General features: G+C 34.0%; 2 long non-coding RNA genes and 2 pseudogenes across 2 annotated transcripts; 2 read left to right on the top strand and 2 right to left on the bottom strand.

Annotated features, from left to right (window-relative positions):
* Window positions 1-1,463: 1,463 nt before the first annotated feature.
* On the bottom strand, window positions 1,464-8,123 carry LOC143551683 (serine carboxypeptidase-like; annotated as a pseudogene).
* A 1,886-nt stretch (window positions 8,124-10,009) lies between these two features.
* LOC143551678 (uncharacterized) lies at window positions 10,010-11,040 on the top strand. The gene is made up of 3 exons (XR_013138538.1): window positions 10,010-10,044; window positions 10,126-10,175; window positions 10,989-11,040. It is a non-coding gene; the product is annotated as an uncharacterized LOC143551678 (long non-coding RNA).
* A 784-nt stretch (window positions 11,041-11,824) lies between these two features.
* On the top strand, window positions 11,825-12,941 carry LOC143551679 (uncharacterized). Its single transcript, XR_013138539.1, has 2 exons — window positions 11,825-12,031; window positions 12,760-12,941. It is a non-coding gene; the product is annotated as an uncharacterized LOC143551679 (long non-coding RNA).
* Window positions 12,942-14,902: 1,961 nt separating this feature from the next.
* Window positions 14,903-20,012, bottom strand: LOC143551703 (serine carboxypeptidase-like; annotated as a pseudogene).
* Window positions 20,013-22,389: the final 2,377 nt, after the last annotated feature.

Below are 22,389 nucleotides of genomic sequence, written 5' to 3'. Positions count from 1 at the left end.
AGACATCCCTGGATGACAAGACAATTGAAGCTTGGACCCACATGTCATGTAATGTCCCCTTTTACGTGACAAAATTGCATAGAAAATGAAACAACCACCATCCTTTTTTTTTGTAAGGTAGCAGATCTAAAAGCTCATTTTTTGCATTATGAACTCGTATATGCAAATCTTGCACCGTGAGAATTTTTGGCCACCAAAATAAAGTAGATCTTGACGTCACTGTCAGATCTAATTAAAACCGTCACAGATCCGGAGCATTATTGTTCGAATCTGGTAACTTTTTCTGAAAAATTATCAGATCTGAAAAGGTTTTCAGATTTATTTCACCCTCTCGTTCTTCCAAAAAGCAGATCTAGAAGTCAAAAAAGGAGAGTCGAAGATGCGGCTTGTTTTCGATGTGGCCCCACGGATGGCGCCAATGAAGAAACACGAAACGTACCATGCATAGTTCGGGTCGTCTTCTACGGGATGATGTAACCAAATCTCGCTCTCCTTCGCTCAGATCTGCAATGGTTTTTAAGGGTGTGGAGGTGACTGCTAAGAAATCTCGAGGATCTCTTGTTTACAGACACAAAAATGGTTATGGTGGTGGCTCTTATTGAGAACAACGCTTAATAAGGAGGTGGAGACCTCCTTATATAGGGAGCCTCATGGCCACCATCATGGTACCCTAATGGGCCTAGCCCAGTTAGGGTTACCTCCACAAAACCCTCTCAGCCCAATAATATTGTATTAGTCCATATAATAAAATAAGCCAAACATAATAAATTAAGGTCGTAAGCCGGGTTTAGTACCATACCCCTACAAGTACTCCTACCATTATTCAAGTCATCCTGGTATTCAAGCTAGGGTGAAGGCTATGAATATTGGAGTACACAAATGAAAACTATTCTTCGTTCACAAGAGGTGTGACAATTAGATGAAACTGGTACCACAGTTTGTGGTAATGAGTAGGCCAAGAAAAAAAGAGGCTAAGAAGAAAGACGTCAAAGCGATTAGGATTATCCAACAAGGTTATCTCCTCTTGCATGTCAAGAATTGTAGCTGCAAATACTATTAAGGTGACATTGGATACACTACGTATTGAGTTTCAAGGAGACTCTCAAGTACATCCAGTAAAGGTGCTAGGACTCAGAGGTGAATTTGAGATCCTCCACATAATGATATTAAGAAGAAATTATAACAAAGTAGTTTGTGTGCTTGATCATGAAGAAGCTGATCACTTCCTTTGAAAAGTTAAACGATTGTATTGGTGATGCCTACCATTTTAGGGAGACGACTAGTGAAGAAAACTCTCGACTAGTGAATATGATAGTCCATTACATTTTAGTGTAAATTGTCCAACAATATCCATTGATTTAGAAACCAATTTGGCATTTACAGAAAAATAAACCATCCAAATTGCTAGTTAGTATTATCAGCTAGCATTTTAAATGGTGTTCTGTTTATGGCAAACTGGTTTCTAAATCACTGGATTCGGTATTGCTCTTATTGTTCAACTCGGTTAAAACCACATATATATAGTTTATCTACAAACGATTAGTGGCACCATTGAGCTGGCTGCTAACATCACATTACATAGAAGAACCAGCAAGTGACCCCCTAGTCCACCTTTTTAATATGCTCAAAGCTACCTTCGGTTGATCCATAGGAACATTGTGTCCAACATCATGAACTTTGAGAAAACTGAGTGGACCATAGGTTTTCAATAAGTCCGCTTTAGAACCATCAACTACGAAAGGAACATAAGAAGATGCAACAAACTCTTTCTGACCACTCCATTCCATTGCATGAACCCATCTTGAATTGCCTAGATTTGCACAATGGAACACATATTATAATATTATTCAAACATATGATTTACGCTTGGGCCGATAAACAATACTAACCGATCCAGTTGCATTTAAGATCATATTCTCCAGCATATACAAGCATCTTAATCCCGTCTTCTAGTAGGTGGGGAATCCCAACTTCAAGATTCCTCATGATATCCATACTCATGGCTTGCCATACAACATCACTCAATGGAGCATAGTCAATGCCTTTGACTCCAAGAGCTTCTTTAACATATTTCTTGCTAAGATGAGCAATCATGTCCGAGTCATCAAAGCATTCAGCGCCCTCACACCGCTTTCTTATGTCATATGCCTGCAACATATTAAAAGATGGTTGATTATATATCTCACAAGAAATTCAAATAATATTGTTGGTTATAATCAAATATTGGACTTAAATCTCTTTACACTGATATTAATAGATTTGATTGACTGGAAAATGGGGTCACAAGACGTGTTTGCAGCCTTACAAGTTGTTGTTCCATTAGTGCCTGAAAATCATTCAATTAGCAATTAGCGATAAAAGCAACAATATTAGCAGAAGTGTAAAAAAGCCAAGCTGCTCGTGAGTTACTCAAGGTCTGCTCCTGAACGAGCTTGAGCTTAAACAAGCCTAATATTTATATAATTTATATTAAATATATAAATATCTCTCTTTATAATAACTATGTTAAAATTAACTCAACAATATATATTAAGTTAATTCAAAATTTGCAATATATATACATATATAAGTACAAATGTATTTAATATAAATACACTGGTGGGATATACTGAGTACGATGATGATGAAGTATTTAATATAAATAAATGAAAAACGAGCGGATCAGCTCAAGCTTATAAACTACTCAGAGGCTGAGATCAAGTTTAAAAAATTGCTCACTAGTTGTACTCGAGCTATAGAAATATAGCTGGGAAATGAGCCAAGCTCGAGTTCTTGTAGGTTGAACAAAACCCAGGCTTGGCTCAACCCGCTTACACTTTTAAATACAAGACATGCCCTCTCGTCAAACGGGTCGTGTTCGGGTCAACCCATGAATATTCATTTCTTGTTCAATTCGAGTCGTGTTCAAGTTCGTGTCAAGTTGGACCGCCAGCCCATGAACATGACCCTTTAACACCCCTCCTTGAAACGGTACGTTTTGACCTGAACACAATTTGACCCGCTACCCGACCCAACTTTCAGCATATCTTGTATTGTTGCTTCAAGTGCTTCTTATGATATATGAAATGAACTTGCCAGAAAGTTTGGCAGCTTTCTCGCACGCAGGAACTTTCTTGTTAATATTTTCATATTCAGATTTGTTAATCAATTTATGTCCAGTGCGTAATCAGTGTAAGATTTGAATTGAATTAGTGGATGAGTGAGCCCATTTCCCATAGCAAATCCCTGTTATCACTCAAAAGTAAATAAAAATACCCAACCTCAAATGCTTACAAAAGAAAAGCACAAGTTTGTACCTTGAGGTTTATGTGGATTCCTTTATTAGCTTTGTTTTCTTTATGGACTTTAGCTGCCAAAGCAGGACAGTAGTGACCACCATACGATTCTCCGGTTATAAAGAAGTCATTTTTTGCATATTCAGGATGACTTTAAAGAAAGCCTGTATCAAAACCAAATCAATATTATGTATAGAATGTGTGATGTTGCATAATTACATATACTTAGCATTAACACAAGGAACAAACCTGTAAGAAGTCATATAGGTCACTACTCGTCATGGCGAATGTCTCTATCATCAGAAGTGTAACTAAAACCGGTTCCAGTAGGTTGATCAACAAACAATATGTTGGAAGCCTGAATATCAACATATAAATAATCATAATGTTAATCATGTGTCAGTTAACATTAATGCATTACATAAACAAGATATATATATATGTGTGTGTGTGTTACCTGGTCCCAGCCATATTCATTCCAGACAAGAGATAGGTTCTTTTGAATGTTGAAAGGACCATTTTCAAAAAAAAATTGAGGGTTCACTACCACATCCTGGGCCTCCACTTAACCAGAGATCCACTGGATCTGTTTTCTGACCCGGCTGTGATTCAAAGAAAAAATAAAACATCCTACAAAATTTTTAATTCGAAATCAGGAAAGTCAATATTAAACAAGGTAAGATTTCTATGTGAAGTCAAAAGGATTCGATCATCATTATAATTTATAACTTGAAATCTGGAAGACAAAATTAAACTATTATGTAACCTTTTTTTGAAAAGTATAATTTTTCAGTTACTTCAAGGAGTTTGACTAGTACCGATTTTAGGGGTCAATTAGGTGAAATCGAGTTATAGCCTCTATCTAATATCCAATTAATCGACGCCTGATCCCAAATTTTATAACACTTTACATTATGTAATCAACTATTAATCCCCTATTAACTTGAGCCAATTATAATCACGAACTAATAAAAAGTTAACAAAGAAAAGAAAATAAAACTAAACAAGCAAGCAATGCAATGCAACGTTTCTCATAAACGGTGTTCTATCCGGTTAGGCCTGTAAATGAACCGAACGTTCGGTGAACTGTTCGTGACCCGTTCGGCGGAAAGTTCGTTCATGTTCGTTTATTTATTAAACGAATCAACACGAACAAAAAAATTGTGTTAGTTTAATTAAACGAACGAACATGAACACATGTCCCGTTCGGTCATTTATGTTCATGAACGTTCGTTTATTTATGTTTGTTTATTTGTGTTCGTATATGTATTAATATAAAATAATTAATTATTATCTGGATAACTGATCTAATTAAAAGTTTTATATTTTTTTAATTTGTGTTCAATGAAGTGTTTTCATTTATGTTTGCTGTGTTCACTTACATTTGTTCATCTATATTCATTTACTAGTTTTTATCCCTCGTATTACGGGGGTTGTTGTATATTGTTTGTTCTAATATTTATTTATTTTTTGAATTTATATATTTTTTATTGTATGAAAGTTAATAATATACTTATGATTTGATGATAAATTGTTTCACAAATAACTGAGATATTATAATCGGATTTAAAAGTAATATGGTTTTGATGAGACCCAAGACCCGTTTATTTTTTTTTACAATAAAATTGATTTTTTAATTATAAATAATATTAATAAAAGTTAATAATATACTTATGGTTTGATGAGACCCAAGACCCGTTTATTTTTTTTTACTATCAAATTGGTTTTTTAATTTAAATAATATATATATCTTTTTTAAAATAAATAAGATATTGATTTTTATTATATCCTATTTTATAGGATTTTTACATCAATAATTTGGTGAGAATAATTTTTAACTCAATGAGATGTTATAACCCGTTTAAGGAATATCTGGGTTTGGTAAGACTCATACCCATGAATTCGGGTCAAATGTATGAGAAGACTCAATTTAGAAATCAAGCAAATCTGGTAACTCCAAAAAAAGGGGGAGCGGCCACATCGCGACACGTAAGATTTTTATGTCTTCGTTTATATATATTATAAACGTCCGTTTATCATTGTTCATTTATATTCCCTTAGATTAGATTATAAACAAATGAATATAAACGAACATAAATGTTCTTTTTTTTAATAAACGAAAAAGAACATAAATATTTGCTCGATTAAGAGTTCGTATTCGTTTAAAGTTAAATGAACGAAAACGAATATGCCCTTGTTTGTCTTTGTTCGATTCGTTTACATGCTTTCATTATTCACATTGATGAAAACGCCAGTCTCAATCTCTAGGCTCTGTTGATTTTATTTGTGTTCGTTTGTGTTCGTGAACCGTTCGTGAACACATTCATTTCCTTAATGAATGAACATGAACATAAAATCTCGTTTGATAAGTGTTCGTGAACCGTTCGTGAACACATTATTTCCTTAACGAACGAACACGAACACGAACAAGACCTTGTTCGTGTTCGTTCGGTTCATTTACAGCCCTATATCCGGTAATAAGCGGCGTGATGACCTAAGTCTTTAACACTAGCTCCATGATCAGGATCACCGCTTCTCCGCTATCTTCTTCTCGCCGTCACTCGACGTTCGTAACACATCAATTTCATCCCGGCTAGTCTTCTCTGACGGAAGAAAACTATGGCTTTGAGAACTAAACGACGCTGTAAAAGCAAACGAAAGGAAAATGAGAGACGAAATGAACATAATATTCGGCATTTGTAATGTAAAGATTTGAATTGAATTGTATTTATATTTGATTCAGCGAATGAATGATGGTTAAGTTATTTATTTGGTGGGATGAAGTTGAGGAGTAGATGAACTAATTAAGAGAGAGACTCAATTAAATTGCGTCTTTCCGTTATTTAGGTGAGAATAGAAATAAAAAAAAAGGAAAAAACTATTTAACATATAATATTTTAACAGAACCTCTAAGAGGGTAAGGGGCACTAGTGTGGATAAGGCTTATGGGTTGTTTACCATATGGTAAACTCACCCCTAACTATGCGGGTAGTTTGCCAAATCACAATTTGTGGCAAACGTTTATCACATGACAAACCCATTGGAGGTTTTTGAAAAATTAAACACCCATTAATATTTCAATAATACTTTAATTTTAATTACATTTAATTTTAATTGGTTTTTTATTTTTAATCTTTTTAGGGTACTTATGGGTATGTGTTTCAAGTTATTTTATGGTTTGTAGGTACTTACAGGTATAAATGAAATAACTGTGTATGATTGGTCGGTGCATGGGTACTACCCATGAGTGATCCCTCCCCTCTAACATGTAATTTTTTAAAATTATGCTAGTTTTCTCATACCATGAGTACGGTGTTTTTCGGGTTTATTTTTTTTAAGGTTTCGGGTTTTTTAGGTTAGGTTCTTCCGGTCTCAAAGTTCTAAATCTTGACCCAAAACTCAACTCAAATCTCTCACAGAGTTTTCGGGTTCGTGTTGTTTCGGGCTGGATAATCGGGTTTCAAGTATCATGGAAAACAAAAACAAAGCCAAAAATAAAATAAAACTAAAACTACAATGCTAAACTAAATGTAACATATCAATGTTGGCTCGTAAGTGGTAGGACTAAATAGTAAACCAACATAAATTTGTATATTAATTTTCAGGGTAAAGTTAAAATATAAAGGGAACAAAAATGAGAAGTATGAGAAAGATTTGTGATCACACAAAAAAACCCATTAAAAATAAATTTAAAAGAAAATTAATAAAAAAATCATAACTCAAAATAGAAATAAAAAATTAAAAATCTAAAATGTTCCCCCATCATTCACGTTCCAAATAAAAAATAAAAAAATGACGAAAAGACACAATGCCGAGATCAAAGACACAATGACGAAAATGAACAAAAGACACAATTATAACTAAGAAAATATACAATAGATCACAAAATATAACACAATGACGAACAAAATATAGCACAATTTTAAGTAATATAACACAATATAAAGAAAAAATTACACAATGTTAAGGGGAAAAGACACAATCAATGAAGAAAACAAACTCAAAACACAATGATAAACAAAAGACACGACTTTTTTCACTCACCATTGTTTTTTTTAGTACGAGAAAGACGGTGGAAACATTTTTGTGTTTTTACTTTTTTCGTTTTTTTATTAAATATTGAGTTATGATTTTTTTATTAATTTTTTTTTTCCAGTTTTTTTGAATGGTTTTTTTTGTGTGACTGGAAATTCTTCTCATTATTCTCATTTTTGTTCTCCTTTGTATAATAACTTGACCCTAATTTTCACCCTTTGTTGAAATTGCTATACATGCAAGATTAAGGTTACAAGTTGATTCGATTTAACTAATTTATCAGTTTTCGTTAATGATATATTCTTCATGAAAATTAACATGACGATTACTCGTCATTAACACTCGACATATTCATTGTTATAAGCAATATTTTTAACATGTTCATTTTTCAATTTTAAGACGTGGAAAAAAGATAATGATACTGTAGTACGTAGTAGACCTTACTTGTTATCTTTAATAAGAAGCTAAATTTGATCAAATTGTGTTTTCTGAATTACTTAAAAATGATCACAATCACAAATGTTATTCTTCAAACAATGCCCATCGATGCCGCAACGCTTAATACAATCCTCATTCGTCTTACAAGGTATATCACCAAATTCAGCTTCACTCATAGATTGTGTTTGGTCGCTCACTAGCGATCCTTCTTTAACAAAAACATATGATGTCTGCATATCTGCAAGGTATAGTTTGCCATCAACAAACTAGAAATATGCTAAAATTTAAAAAAGGATCAAAAGATAAGACCAGTGTACCATATACTAAAAACAACATTACGACCAATAACGTCATCTTCAATGCAGTTGATGTCATGTTCGAACACATTAAAACACGATAATTTGAGAAGTAAAGAGTTATTATGTATTTGGACCAAAATAACTTCTTACACACACACACACACATATGTATATATAGGCTCGTATCGTATTTTATCATATCATACCATACACTATCATACAATATCATATCATATTGTATCGTATAATATCATATCATACCCTATCATACCATATTATTCCATATCATATCATATCGTATCGTATCACATCACATCATGTGACACTCCACTGAACCAGTCAATTTTCGTACAATACCTAATTATGACTTCTTTATGTTAATTCACACTTGATTAAATTTTGTTAAGTTTAATCGCAACGAGTCTAGCATAAAGCTACATATGAACTACACATTGCATATAAGTAATTTATTTTTATTTAAATTACTCGAACTTTCGAATTTATCCGGCAGATAAGCGCATTAGTAATATTTCCAAATGACTTACTCGAACACACACACACACACACACACAAATAGGGAGAAGATCAAAAGAAAACTTAAAAACTCTTAAATAAGTATTTTTAATTAAAAATAAAAAAATATTTTCAAATTTCTATTTTTTTCATTGTTCTTATATTTTGTTACTCTCACTGAAAAAAAATGACTTCGTAATGCACAAACATAATATTGTGTGATATTGTTGTATTACACATGTGTATTACTATGTATTTTTATGTTCAATAGTATTTAATTGCATATATTCAATATTTGTGTATTGTATATGTGTAGTAGTGTTGTAATATATGCACATATATATATTAAAAAAATAAAAGTCGATGTAGTGCACATGTGCATTAATGTTGTATTACACATACACACTAATATGTATTTGATGTGCGTATTAATCTAATATTGCATATATACAATAGTGTGTATCAAATATGTGCAATAGTATTGTTATGCAATATAACACTCTTGCATATATATGCAATGATATGTGCACGACATCGACGAGGTTTTTTCCACCTTTTTGAGAACAATATCAACATATAAAAATAATGGAAAAAAACTACAAAAATTTTTTTAAGAAAAAAGTTAAAATAATTCTTTAGGAATGAGAGGTAGGGGGTTCAAACTTCACTATCACCAATTTATATGGGAGATACGAGCCAGGGTTCGAGTCCTGATCTCAATCAGTTTTACCGACTCCTCGCTGTCGTGCCGTTTGGCGGGCGTGGGGGTCAGGTTTTATCCGAGGAATCCCTCAACAGGTGGACCGCTAGGGGCTCCGTCCGTCCGGACTCGTGGCCGGCTCGGGTTACCTTTAGTCAATGGGGGCCACGTACGGAGTACCTGCCGTTACTTAGTTGGTCGTTCAAAAAAAATTAGTGTGTATATATATATTTATATATATATATATAGGATTGAATTCATTTTAAAAGTATTTTTTTGTGTGAAAAGCGTGAGAAAAAATTCCAACCAATCATAAGTTTTCTTTTTAATTTCAGATTATTTAATTATAGAAATATATTAGTAAAAAGTTTGAGAGTATTTTTTGGTAATTTATATATATACATTTTCGGGAGATTTAGGCATCACGGTGTTGTATTTTCTACAATATAAGTTGTAAACCCTCTTTCATTGTTTGCTTGGATTGTCGACACCAGTTTCTTTATACGCGTCACCTTTGATTTTAGCCAGCTGTCTTACTCATCATCATCAAAATAAAATAAAATAATTTTGGGTTTTCTTCTGGTGGGGAGACAGATGGCTTCTTCACACCACCACTTAGATTCTTCTCTCATCAAAAGGAAAATCGCTTTGATTTTGCAAAGAACAAGCTGCAACATTGCTGCCTTAATCTATTCTATTTAATAATCTTTCCTTTGTTGTTTCGGTTATTCCTACAGTGGTTACTAATTTGTTAGCGACAACCACCCCGAGTTGTTCACATCAGGTGAAACCAACCAGTACTTTTCTACTAAATTGTTCATTTCGAAATTCGTATGTGTTTAACTGGGTGTTCGATGTAATGCAGGGTGCCGGACGATGATGATGAAGATGACCAACTCATGAATTTCAACTCTGGTAAAGCTTTCTCTCTGTCTCTTTCTATCTCTACCTCTACCTCCACCTCTACCTCTACCTCTTCCTCTACCTCTTATCTCCAAAAAAAATAACCGATATGCTTGCTTTCTTTGATTTTGATCAAACACGTCTTTTAATAACACAAAGCGAGCTACATTTGGATAATGGGTAAGCGAGCAACAAGCTGCGTCGTTATCCCCTTTTGAATCGCAAAGCCTATCCTACTAGATATAAATCCTTGGTTCCTCGGGCTCTACGAGTCACTGTGGACCACCTTCTACACTCGCTCTAAGAAGCAAACCGCCTCGGGAGCTAGGAATCCAAATGTGTCGAAGGCAAAGGGAATGAACACGTGCTGATTCTCCAAACACGCTGCCTCATACTTAGCAACCTTCCTAGATTTCGCTATCAAAATCGCCTGTCCCGGTACGAAGCCATTGTCTCTCAGCCCCACCAACTGGGACACCCCAGTGAGATCAACACACGCATGCTTACCCCCTGCCCAGCCAAACATAAGAACGTCCGTAGGACGCAAGGTAGATCTTCCCTCTCGCGGATCAGACAGAAAGTTAACAGGTGTCTCTTTCTTGACTGAGATCCCGGCACGCCTAAGCACATCCCATAAGACATCTCTAACCCAGTCATGACGATACTTGAATCCGGGCAATTTCTTACAGTGGAGGGCATGCTCACCAAATCTATCCAAACAAGCTTTTTACAAATGGGGCATGATTCATCTGGAGGGAAAAGAGGAATCATAAGCCGGTTTTCAATTTGGATCTTATATGATTAATTATACTGTTTATCTTTCAGGAACTACGCACACAAACAAACATGTTTACTATTAACCAGGCACTCTTTATAGGTTTCGTTTCTTTTTATTTTGAGGCATCAAATTGGGTGTTGTTGGGTTCAATCAGGCATAACTATATATAATATTCTCAACATAAACTTATGTAAGATCTTGAATGGCAAACTACATCAACTCAACGACATTCGGTTCACAAAGTCGAGTCAATCACTTTTTGAATGCCACTACGTGTCTGGCGGTGTCTATAAAGCATACACCAAATCATATGAACAGTTGTTGGTATGTGACTGATTGATCATTCACTTTATTTGTTTGTTTCTTATACCATTTAGTTTATTATGTGTTACAACATGTGTATTTGATTGGTCTTTTTATGATTACTGTTGAGGTTGGTTTAGACAGAGCCCATTAACTAAAATAATGGTTAATATATTGTGTTTTATGACTAGGTTGTTATACCTGCTAGCTTTCTTAGGATTTTAAACGAGTTCATTTGTTGAACTTTTGACCAGACAAACAATTAAACATGAAGTCATGATCTAATTATTTTGTTTACAGATGGTACTGGTTATTTTGTTTAGTGATTAATATTGTCATATTTGATTCATGTCTCATTGCTATTGTTGTAGTATATGCAGTCCTTTCATCTTTTATAAGAATATAAATATGTAGTATGATTTATTGATTTTTTTCGTTTTCTTTTTGTTTTGTAGGAACTCACTTTTTTGTTGAATTGAGCTTATGGGTCTTCATTTGATACTTTTGGTTTGTTTTTGTGCTCATGAGTCTAAATGTGTATTTACATCTCTTTCATAAGCCTAATTCGGTTCATCTGTATTTTCCTATAAGGTTTGGTATAAAAAAAGAAATGTCGAGGCTGTTATATTTTCCTAAAAGGTTTGGTATACAAATTCAAGTGTCGAGGCTGCTATATGGGAGGAGCTCGCAGTGCATTTCAACAAGGACACCATTCACAAAATTCACAGCCAGCAACTATTATAATAGTCACGTTTATGAAAGTTTTAAATTTTAATTGGATGCGGAGGTCAGTTTCTTTTCTCTTTGCTGTCTTTGAGTTGATGATTAGTTAATAAGTTGTAAAATTTTGTGATAAAATACCTTTTGGGTCATCATAGTTGATATATAGAGGTGTACAAATCGGTTAATGGGCCCAAACCGGTTAAGGTTATAAATCGGACCAGAAGCGATTAGTCAAAACCATTTAGATCCAAATAGGTTCAGGTTAGAAACATATTAGCCAAAGGGCAAACATGGAACCTCCTCAACTACACCAAGGGAAAGTAAGTCATGTTCATGTGTGATCTAATTTGAGGTCCATGTAGTTAACCGAACGAAAACTATAAACGAATTGGGCTATGAGTTCCAACAACTTATTTATTATGATAGTAAGTTCCATTTTGAAAACCCCACAAGTTTCAATATGTTAAATTCTAAGACTGATATGCATGTTGAACCAGCTTAAGCATTTTGGTGCAACTATACTGCAATACATGTTTTGCTTTAATGTGGAAGAGTTGAATTTAAGTGGCTAAGTTTTAATCTTAAATGCTCTTCGATCCCCATCTGGATACATAAGTCAAAATATCACATGTCACATAGTTTATGCACATATTATACATATACTAAAATATGATGTTTGAATATGAGTTTTGATTTACTTTTTTGACCTAAAGTATGAAAGCTTAAATTGATTGAAAATCAAATGCTTTTGACAAATACTTAACCTAATGCATCAGTTTCATTACGTGTCAGGTTTTACTACAACTACTTGAAATGTGCTTGCCTTGACTACTTGACAAAACCTAAGAGTCTCCCACCTATAGTTGTTGCAGTTTATGCCAATGACAATTATGTGCAGCGGGAGGCAACTGCTCAAGTTTCCTGGTATGCAAAACTCTCTTATTTGCAATTTGAATGAGGAGAAAAGAAGCAAAAGATGCAATGAAAAAATATGGGGACATAAGCATCTTTTAGAATGACAAAGGCAATACTTTTGGCAAGACAAGGTCATAGTTTTTTTTTTTTTTTGGTAAAAACTCCTTGCATCTACTATGCACAGCCTATAAGCATGTAGTGGTTTCGTATGTAAATCCGGAAAAAAAAAACAAAATAGACCATAAATGATAACTTCGGTATTAGCATGTAGAGGCAAAATCATTTGGATATATATACCAGCTATGATCATGTAAGGCTCAAATACTCAGCATATATGAGCAACAATATTGTGGATTGAACCTAAAATGTTTGCTCCCCAACCTGGCAGCCAACTACGGTTGCGGCGGGTGAAGCCAACTAGTTAATACTAATTAATGTTAAGTTACAAATGATTATACATTTTTTTTATTTTTTAATTTGATTTAATCTTCAAACAGTTTATAAAACAAAACCATCATACTCATACTATAAAAAATATGTACTAACCATTATAGAAATAAATACCTACACAAATCATAATATTAATATATACATATAAAAACTAGTTCAGTTATCACCTACACCGATCACGATATTAATATACATGTACATAACCAGTTCATGTTAACCTACGCAAATCACAATATTAACCCACATATACAAATAATTTACTTCATGGTATAGCCTTCCCATTTGTATTTACCTACACAAACAAAACTTGTCCATGATATCACGCATAATTAATAGTATTAACCTAAACTTGTAAAATATTCGCAATGTAGGAACACATCATGTTTTTTTAATTTTAAGTATTTTATAATCTATCTTTTATGTGTAGGCAAATGCGAGTTATGTGTAGGTGAATATTATTTATATGTAGGTGAAAATAAAATAAACTTGCAATCTGTGTAGGTGAATGCGAGTTATGTATAGGTAAATATTAGTTATCTGTTGGTAAAAATAAAAGAAACAAAATTAGTGTAGGAGAAAATAAGTTATGTTAGTTTTAGGAGTTATATTTTGATAAATTTTAAAATAACTAACAATTTGTATAATTAAATATGAGCTAAGTGTAGATTATTATGTTACTTGTGTAGGTGATCAAATTCTCTCGATGATATTTCATTAAAACTACTCTAGATGATGTTGTATGTAAAAGCCAATTTATCTTTTCTAAAATTTGTAACTTTCTACAAGAATTAATGTGGAGAATATTTTAGGAGTAATTAGGGGAATCAATAATTTGAACAACTAGGAGATGATCAATGGCTGAGATTGATTTCTCGTACTTCTCGCTATAATATCACTTCTCGCATGAACCATCCATTGGTTAAGTTCTTTTCAGAAGTGTTTCTGAGAAGTGTGAAAACAATGGATAAAACAAAAGTGACATTTATTGTAACTAAAGAAAATTTGATAGTCATTTAAATAAATAAAAAAATAATAGTTTAGGTAGATATATGAGTTACATTTTACCATTTTTTTGTTATATCTTTCTTTTAAGTATGAGATTTTCTTGTGGGTTTAACGGGAAAAGTGTTTCCAAATTTATGGGATTTAAGCCAAAATATCTTTTCAGCGACTTTGAGAATGAATCTGGACTTAGCTATTTCGTTGTAAGTTTGTTGAATTGCTTATTTGGTTAGTTAAGTATTAGTTTAGCTATCTGTTAGTTCCTTTAGTTTAATTTTATTTTTATTTTTGATTTTTATCTGTTTATGCATAATACCCGCTCCACAGGACCGCCTAAGTTTGTTGCATTTTTCGGGCCAGAGTGTGAACTTCATATGCGACTGAGATCACTAGACGAGATGAGAGATCAAACAGTATCCACTGATTTTATAAACCATTTTTTCTGTTAACAGAAAAAGAAACCATCCAAAATGTTACTCGTTAACACTTATTGTCAACTCGGTTAAAACCTCATATAGTTTATCTACAAAAGGTCAGCCACACCATTGAGCTGGCTGCTAACATCACACTACATTAAAGAACCAGCAAGCGACCCCCTAGTCCACCTTTTTAATATGCTCAAAGCTACCTTCGGTTGATCCCTAGCAACCATGTGTCCAGCATCATAAACCTTGAGAAAAGTGAGTGGGCCATGGGTCTTGTATAAGCCCGCTTTAGAACCATCAACTTCAAAAGGAACATCAGGAGATGCAACAAACTCTTTTTGACCACTCCAATCCATTGCATGAACCCATCTTGAATTACCTAAACAAGTCGCAAAATCCAACACATATTATAATAGTATTCAAAAGGATGATTTAAACTTGGGCCAATAAACACTAACCGATCCAGTTGCATATAAGATCATATTCTCCAGCATATACAAGCAACTTAATCCTGTCTTCTAGAAGGTGTGGAATCCCAACTTCAAGATTCCTCATCCAATCCATATTCATGGCTTGAAATACAACTTTACTGCATGGATCAAAGTCAATGTCTTTTGACTCCAAGAGCTTCTTTAACCGATTTCTTGCTAAGAAGAGCATTCATGTCTGAGTAATCGTAGCATTCCTTGCCCTTATCACACTTCTTTCTAATGTCATAGTGCTGCAACATATTAGAAGGTGATTGATTATATATCTCACAAGAAATTCAAATAATACTGTTGATTACAATAAAGATATTAGGTTAAATCTCTTTACACTGATATTGCCAATAATAGACATGATACTTGAAATGGAGTTGCAAGACCTGAATGCAGCCTTACAAGCTGTTGTTCCATTAGTGCCTGAATAAAGATCAGAAAATCATTCATTAGCAATAGAAGCAACAATATTGAGTGTAAATGAGCCAAGCTGCTTATGAGCTACTCGAGATTGGCTCACTAAGAGCTCGAATTGAGCAGAGCTTAAACAAATTTGCCTAAAAGTAGTTTGATTAATAAAGGAGCTTGAGTTCACTTACGGAGTTCGAGCTAGCTCACGAGCCTCAACGAGTCAATTATTTATTGAATTTATAAATTATATATTAATATATACTTTAATAACTATGATAAAATTAACTGAATATTATATATTAAGTTAATTCAAAATTTATAATATATATATATATATATATATATATGTTAAGGGTGGCAAACCCAACCCAAATGGGTTGTTTTGGGTCAAGATGGATAAACTTTAAAAGTAAAATGGGTTAGGATGGATCATAAAAATTCTACAAGTGGGTCAGGATGGGTTGGAAATATATAAGTGGGTTTCATTTATAGGTTAAAATGGGTCAAAACAAAATATCCAAGTTATCCAAAATTTATCTATTTCAAAATACCCAAACTATCATGTGCAAAACAAAACTCATCCGAAACCCAAAAAACGATCAAAACGAAACAAAAACCCCGAACTGACTAAAACGAAACTGAACCGAAATAGAAAAACGACCAAAACAGTAAAAAAACGAAATGAAACCGAAAAACTGACAAAAGCGAAACAAAAAAAAGCGAAATGCAACCGAAAAGCTAACCAAAACTAAACAAAAACACCGAATCGACCAAACCGAAACAAAACTGAAACGAAATAGAAAACCGACCAAAACGAAACAAAAAAACCGATATGAAACCGAAAAGTTGACCAAAACGAAACAAAAAAAAAGCGAAATGCAACTGAAAAGCGGACCAAAACAAAACAAAAACACCAAACCGACTAAAACGAAACAAAAACACCGAATTGACCGAAACAAAACAAACAAACCAAAACGAAACTGAACCGAAATTGAAAAACGACCAAAACGAAACAAAAAAAAAACGAAATGCAACTGAAACCTGACCAAAACAAAACAAAAACATTGAACCGACCAAAGCGAAACAAACAAACCGAAATGAAACTGAACCGAAATAGAAAAACGACCGAAACGAAACAAAAAAACCGAATTGAAACTGAAAAACTGACCAAAAGGAAACATAAAAAAAACTAAATGCAATTTAAAAACCGGACCAAAACGAATCAAAAACACCGAACTGACAAACGAAACAACAAAACTGAAACGAAACTAAACCGAAATAGAAAAACGACCAAAACGATACAAAAAAACCGATATGAATCCGAAAAACTGACCAAAACGAGACGAAAAAAAGCGAAAGGCAATCAGAAAGCTTATCAGAACGAAAAAAAATACTGAAACGTAGCCGACCAAAATAAAACAAATGAATCGAAACGAAACAAAAAAACGAAATGAAACCGAAAAAACTAACTAAAACAAAACAACACTGAAACCAAAAAAACCGAGAAATCGAAACCGAGCAGATACCGAAACCGACCGAAATGAAAAAAACAAAAACAAAACCGAACCGAAAAACTCGAAATTGAACCGGAACAAAAAGTTTTTTTTTTTTTTTTAACGAGGAGGATGGGGGAAACATTTTAGTTATTTTACAATTTGCGTTTTTTATTTATATTTTGAGTTATTATTTTTTTAATAGTTTTTTTGAATATTTTTTGAGGGGTTTTTAAAACCCTTTGTATGTCAACATTCACTTGGGTCAAGATGAGTTAGTTTTATCCATCTTGACCCATATCTATCCTAACTCTCTATTTTAAAAATCCATCCTGACCCCATATCCATCCTGACCCATACCCATCCTGACCCATCACCTAAATCCAACCCAACCCACTCCTATTGCCACCTCTAATATATATATATATATATATAAGTACAAATGTAATTAAATTAATAAATAAATAATAAACGAGCTGCGCTCAAGCTTAAAAACTACTTACGGGCTAAGACCAAGCTTGAAAAACCACTCACGAGTTGTGCTCGATTTTAGAAATATAGCTTGAAATAATCCAAGCTAGATTTTTTGTAGGTTAAACAGAGCCCGGGCTCAGCTCAACTCATTTACACTTCTGAATACAAGACATGCTCTCTCGGGTCAGAAGCGTTTTGTTCGGGTCAACCCATGCACATGCACGTCATGCTTGATTCACTTACCGAGTTCAAGCAACTCAAGATCAGCTCCTAAACGAGTTTGAGCCTAAAAAAAGCTTGTTTAATAAACGAGTCTGAGTTCACTTACTGAGTTCGAGCTGGCTCACGAGCCTAATATTTATATAATTTATATTTAATATATTAATATCTATATTTATAATAATTATGATAAAATTAACTCAATAAGATGTATTAAGTTAATTTAAAATTGACAATATAATATAAATAAATGATAAACGAGCTGAGCTCAAGCTTAAAAACTACTCACAGGCTAAGATCAAGTTTAAAAAACTACTCACAAGTTGTGCTTGAGCTATATATAGAATTATAGCTCGAAATGAGCTAAGCTCGAGTTGTTGTAGGTTAAACAAAACCCAGGCATGGCTCAACTCGTTTACACTTTTAAATACAAGAAATGCTCTCTCGTCAAACAGGTCGTGTTCGGTTCAACCCATGAATATTCGTGTCTTGTTAGATTCAGATCCTGCTCAAGTTCGTGTCAGGTTGGACCCACCAGCCCGCAAACACGACTCCTTAACACTCCTAATTGAAACAGTACGTTTTGACCCAAATCCGACCCCAACATACATGTTTTGCCAGGCTTACTTGAAGCATATCTTGTATTGTTGCTTCAAGTGCTTCTTATGAAATGAACTTACCACAAAGTTTAGCAGCTTTCTCGCACGCAGGAACTTTCTTGTTAATATTTTCATATTCAAACTTGTTAATTAATTTCATGTCCGGTGCGTAATCAGTGTAAGATTTGAATTGAATTAGTGGATGAGTGAGTCCATTTCCAATAGCAAATCCCTGACAACTCTTAAAGTAAATAAAAATACGCAAACTCAATTACTTACAAAAGGCACAAGTTTGTACCTTGAGGTTTATGTGGATTCCTTTATTAGCTTTGTTTTCTTTATGGATTTTAGCTGCCAAAGCAGGACAGTAGTGACCTCCATACGATTCTCCGGTTATAAAGAAATCATTTTTTGCATATTCAGGATGTTTTTTAAAGAAAGCCTGTATCAAAGCATGATCAGTATTATCAAATATAGAACTGAATGTATAATGTTGCATAATTACATATATATACTCATAGAACAAACCTGTAAGAAGTCATATAGGTCCCTACTCACACCCTGCTCATCATGGCGAATGTCTCTAAGATCAGAGGTGTAACTAAAGCCGGTTCTAGTAGGTTGGTCAACATACAATAACTTGGATGCCTAAATAACAACATATAAATAATCATGTTGGCTAACAAATAATAATATAGACAAGGTATAGATATGTTACCTGGTCCCAGCCATACTCATTCCAAACAAGAGAGAGGTTCTTTTGAATCTTGAATGGACCATTTTCATAAAATAGAGAAATCTCGCTTCCACATCCAGGGCCTCCATTCAACCATAAAACAACTGGATCTGACTTACGACCCCGTGATTCAAAAAACAAATAAAACATCTTACAAAAATTTTAAATTGAAATTAGGAAGACAAAACTAAAAAAAAAATAAGTAAATTATGGAGATCTATACAAATTTTATATATAAAAAAAAAAGTATAATTTTCTGATACTTGGCCTATTTTGACTAGTACTGATCTTAGGGATCGATTAGGTGAAATCGAGTCATAGGTCTCTAATATATGATTAATTGACGTCTAATCCCAAATTTTACAACACATGGATGTAATTTTCCAAAATCAATACATATACAGAATTTTGCATATAATTACAGAACAGCTATAGGTTTTCAAATACTTTTATTTTGACAAATTCTGACCGATTTGACTAACTTTGACCGAATTTTAACCTACTTTGAACAATTAATTACTGATCAATCACACCAATTAATCACGAACTCATAAAAATGAAGAAAGAAAAAACAAAACAAAACTAAACAAGAAGACTTGTTCATACCGAGCAGCATACGAGTGTTTTATCCGATAATATCCTGCGTGATGCCCCAATTCTTCAAGTGTAGCTCCATGATCCTGATCAGCATAATCAGGGTACTTGAACAGCTTCTCAACTATCAGCTTCTTCTCACCGTCACTCGTCTTCTCTGACAGAAACCTAGGGTTTTGTAAGCCAAACGACGCCGTTAAAGCAAACGAAAGAAGAATGAGAGACGAAATGAACATAATATTCACCATTTGTAATGTAAAGATTTGAATTGAATGAATGTTATTTGCAGGGTCAAGTTGAGGAGTAGATGATTATTGAGAGATACAACTCAATTAAACGAAACGGTGTCGTTTGGAAACGGTATTTCCGTTATTAGGCGGGAATCACATCCCAACAAAACAGAGTCGTATTAATATCACTTTTCTTTTATTTTAAATTAAATAATTGAATGAATAACAACAAATATTTAATTAATACACTTTACTTCAATAATTAAACCCTATGAATGCTACCTTTCTAAAACCATGGGTTATGGGCGGTGTTTTATAAACCGGTTCAAACCAGCCGGTTGAACCGGATTTCGCACAGCAGGCCGGTATTTTAAGTCCGGTATTTTTGGCCGGTTTGCTAGAATATCGTACCGGCGGTTTTTGTCTAAAATACCGGTTTTTACCGGCAAACCGGTTTTATGTCCGAGAAAATTTTTGATATTTGCGGCTCATATTTTTTCAAAATTACCTTAACCCAACAATTAACATTCAAACGTGTAAACTTAGGACTATTTTTTTAAAAATTAGGTGCTTTTGCATTATGTTTTTAATATGGATTAACTTTTGGATTATTTTCTGTTATGAAATCATTTACTTTTAGGTTATTTTTGAATTGAAGTTACATTTATAGTAAATTATAAGGTAAACTATTCAACCAGTTGAACCTTCCGGTATAAACCGGTTCAACCGGTTGTACCATTTTTTAGTCAAATCCGGTACAAGTAAAATACCGGTTTTAAAACATTGGTTATGGGTACGGTTTACATGATTACTCATAAACTTATTTTAATTTTATTTTTTAAATAGAAAATTCCATACTTTCCGTGACTTGAAACTATTAAGGTGTTTAAAAGGTTTTATCTCTGCTATTAGACCCCAAGATATCACTTTATATTGTTTCAATGTATTAAATTTTAAAAATCCATTTAAAACTAAAATTATTAATTAGTGAAAAAGAATCATGGGGTTTTTACATGGTAACTTTTATTTTTTATTTCATTGCATAATATATTCTAATATAGTCCTATCACATTTTGGTGTAATTTGCCCAACAATATCCACTAATTTAGAAGCCAATCTGCAGTAACAAGACAATTAAACCGTCCAAAATGCTAATCCATAACACTCTTATTGTTCAAATAAGTTAAACCACGTATAGTTTATCTTGCTGTTATGATGAGTCATAATCATAAGTTTTTTTTTATTAAGTGATGACCTTTTATAATTATATTAAAAATAAAAGGATCCAATTATAATAAAGAGGTAGGTAAGCGGGCAACAAGCTGCACCGCCACCCCCTTTTGAATGTCAAAAACCGATCCTACTGAAAACAAAGTTATCGTTCTTCGGCGTCGATGAGTTACTATGCACGACCCGCTAAACTCTTTTTAGAAACGCAACAGCATCGGGGGTAAGAGACCCGAATGTGCCAAAAGCAAAAGGAATGAAGGCGTATTGATTCTCCACACACGCCTTCTCGTGCTTAGCAATTTTTTCTGCTTCTGCCTTTAGCACGGCATGCCCAGCAACAAACCTGGTGTCCCTAAGCCCGACAAGAGGAGACACCCCAGTAAGGTCCACACAAGCATGCTTCCCCCCCGCCCATCCAATCACAAGAATGTCCGCTGGTCAGAGAGTAGACCTTCCTTCACGTGGATCCGACAAGAAATTCACAGGAGCCTCTTTTCTTGCCGAGATTCCCGCCCGTTTTAACACATCACAAAGGACATCCTTGACCAAATCATGTCTATATTTAAACCCAGGGAGTTCTTTGCAATGAACCGCATGTTCACCAAAATTATCTAAACAAACCTTACGACAGACCGGGCATGGCACCAAAATTATCTAAACAAACCTTACGACAGACCGGGCATGGCTCATCAACTGGGAACAGGGGGATCATTAAACGATATTTAAGAATGGCTCGGTACTCCACTGCTGACATAACCCTTCGATTGGGGTGACAGTCAAAAAGTCTTGAGCATGAGGAGCCTGAAGACATTCTAATACTGCTCTTTGACGAGAGGACATGCCAAACTTTTCTCCCAAACTTTGGACGATTTTACTATAAAGGGCACTTGCCAAAGCATTTTGGGCTTTAGGGGGGGGGGTGTCCTTATTAGCGAACCCACCAAGATCAAAATCGGGAATAGAGTTGTGCAAATAATCCATCGCACACCAAAAATCGGAATCCAACCCATCACCACCACAATCATGCAAAATGTGGTCCTGTAACTTCCAAGATTGTGCTCTCGAGGCGACGAAAGCATCGGTGGAAACATCCTCAACTGAATATAACCCTAAACCACCGAAATGGATAGGGAGAGAGGCTAATCTCCATTGAAAATCCTCAAAA

Source organism: Bidens hawaiensis, unplaced genomic scaffold (assembly GCF_021521415.1).
Source record: "Bidens hawaiensis isolate Kalapana, Puna unplaced genomic scaffold, B.hawaiensis_p1.1 tig00016560_1, whole genome shotgun sequence".
NCBI classification, from domain to species: Eukaryota; Viridiplantae; Streptophyta; class Magnoliopsida; order Asterales; family Asteraceae; genus Bidens; species Bidens hawaiensis.
This window is presented reverse-complemented; position numbering and strand designations above follow the sequence as displayed.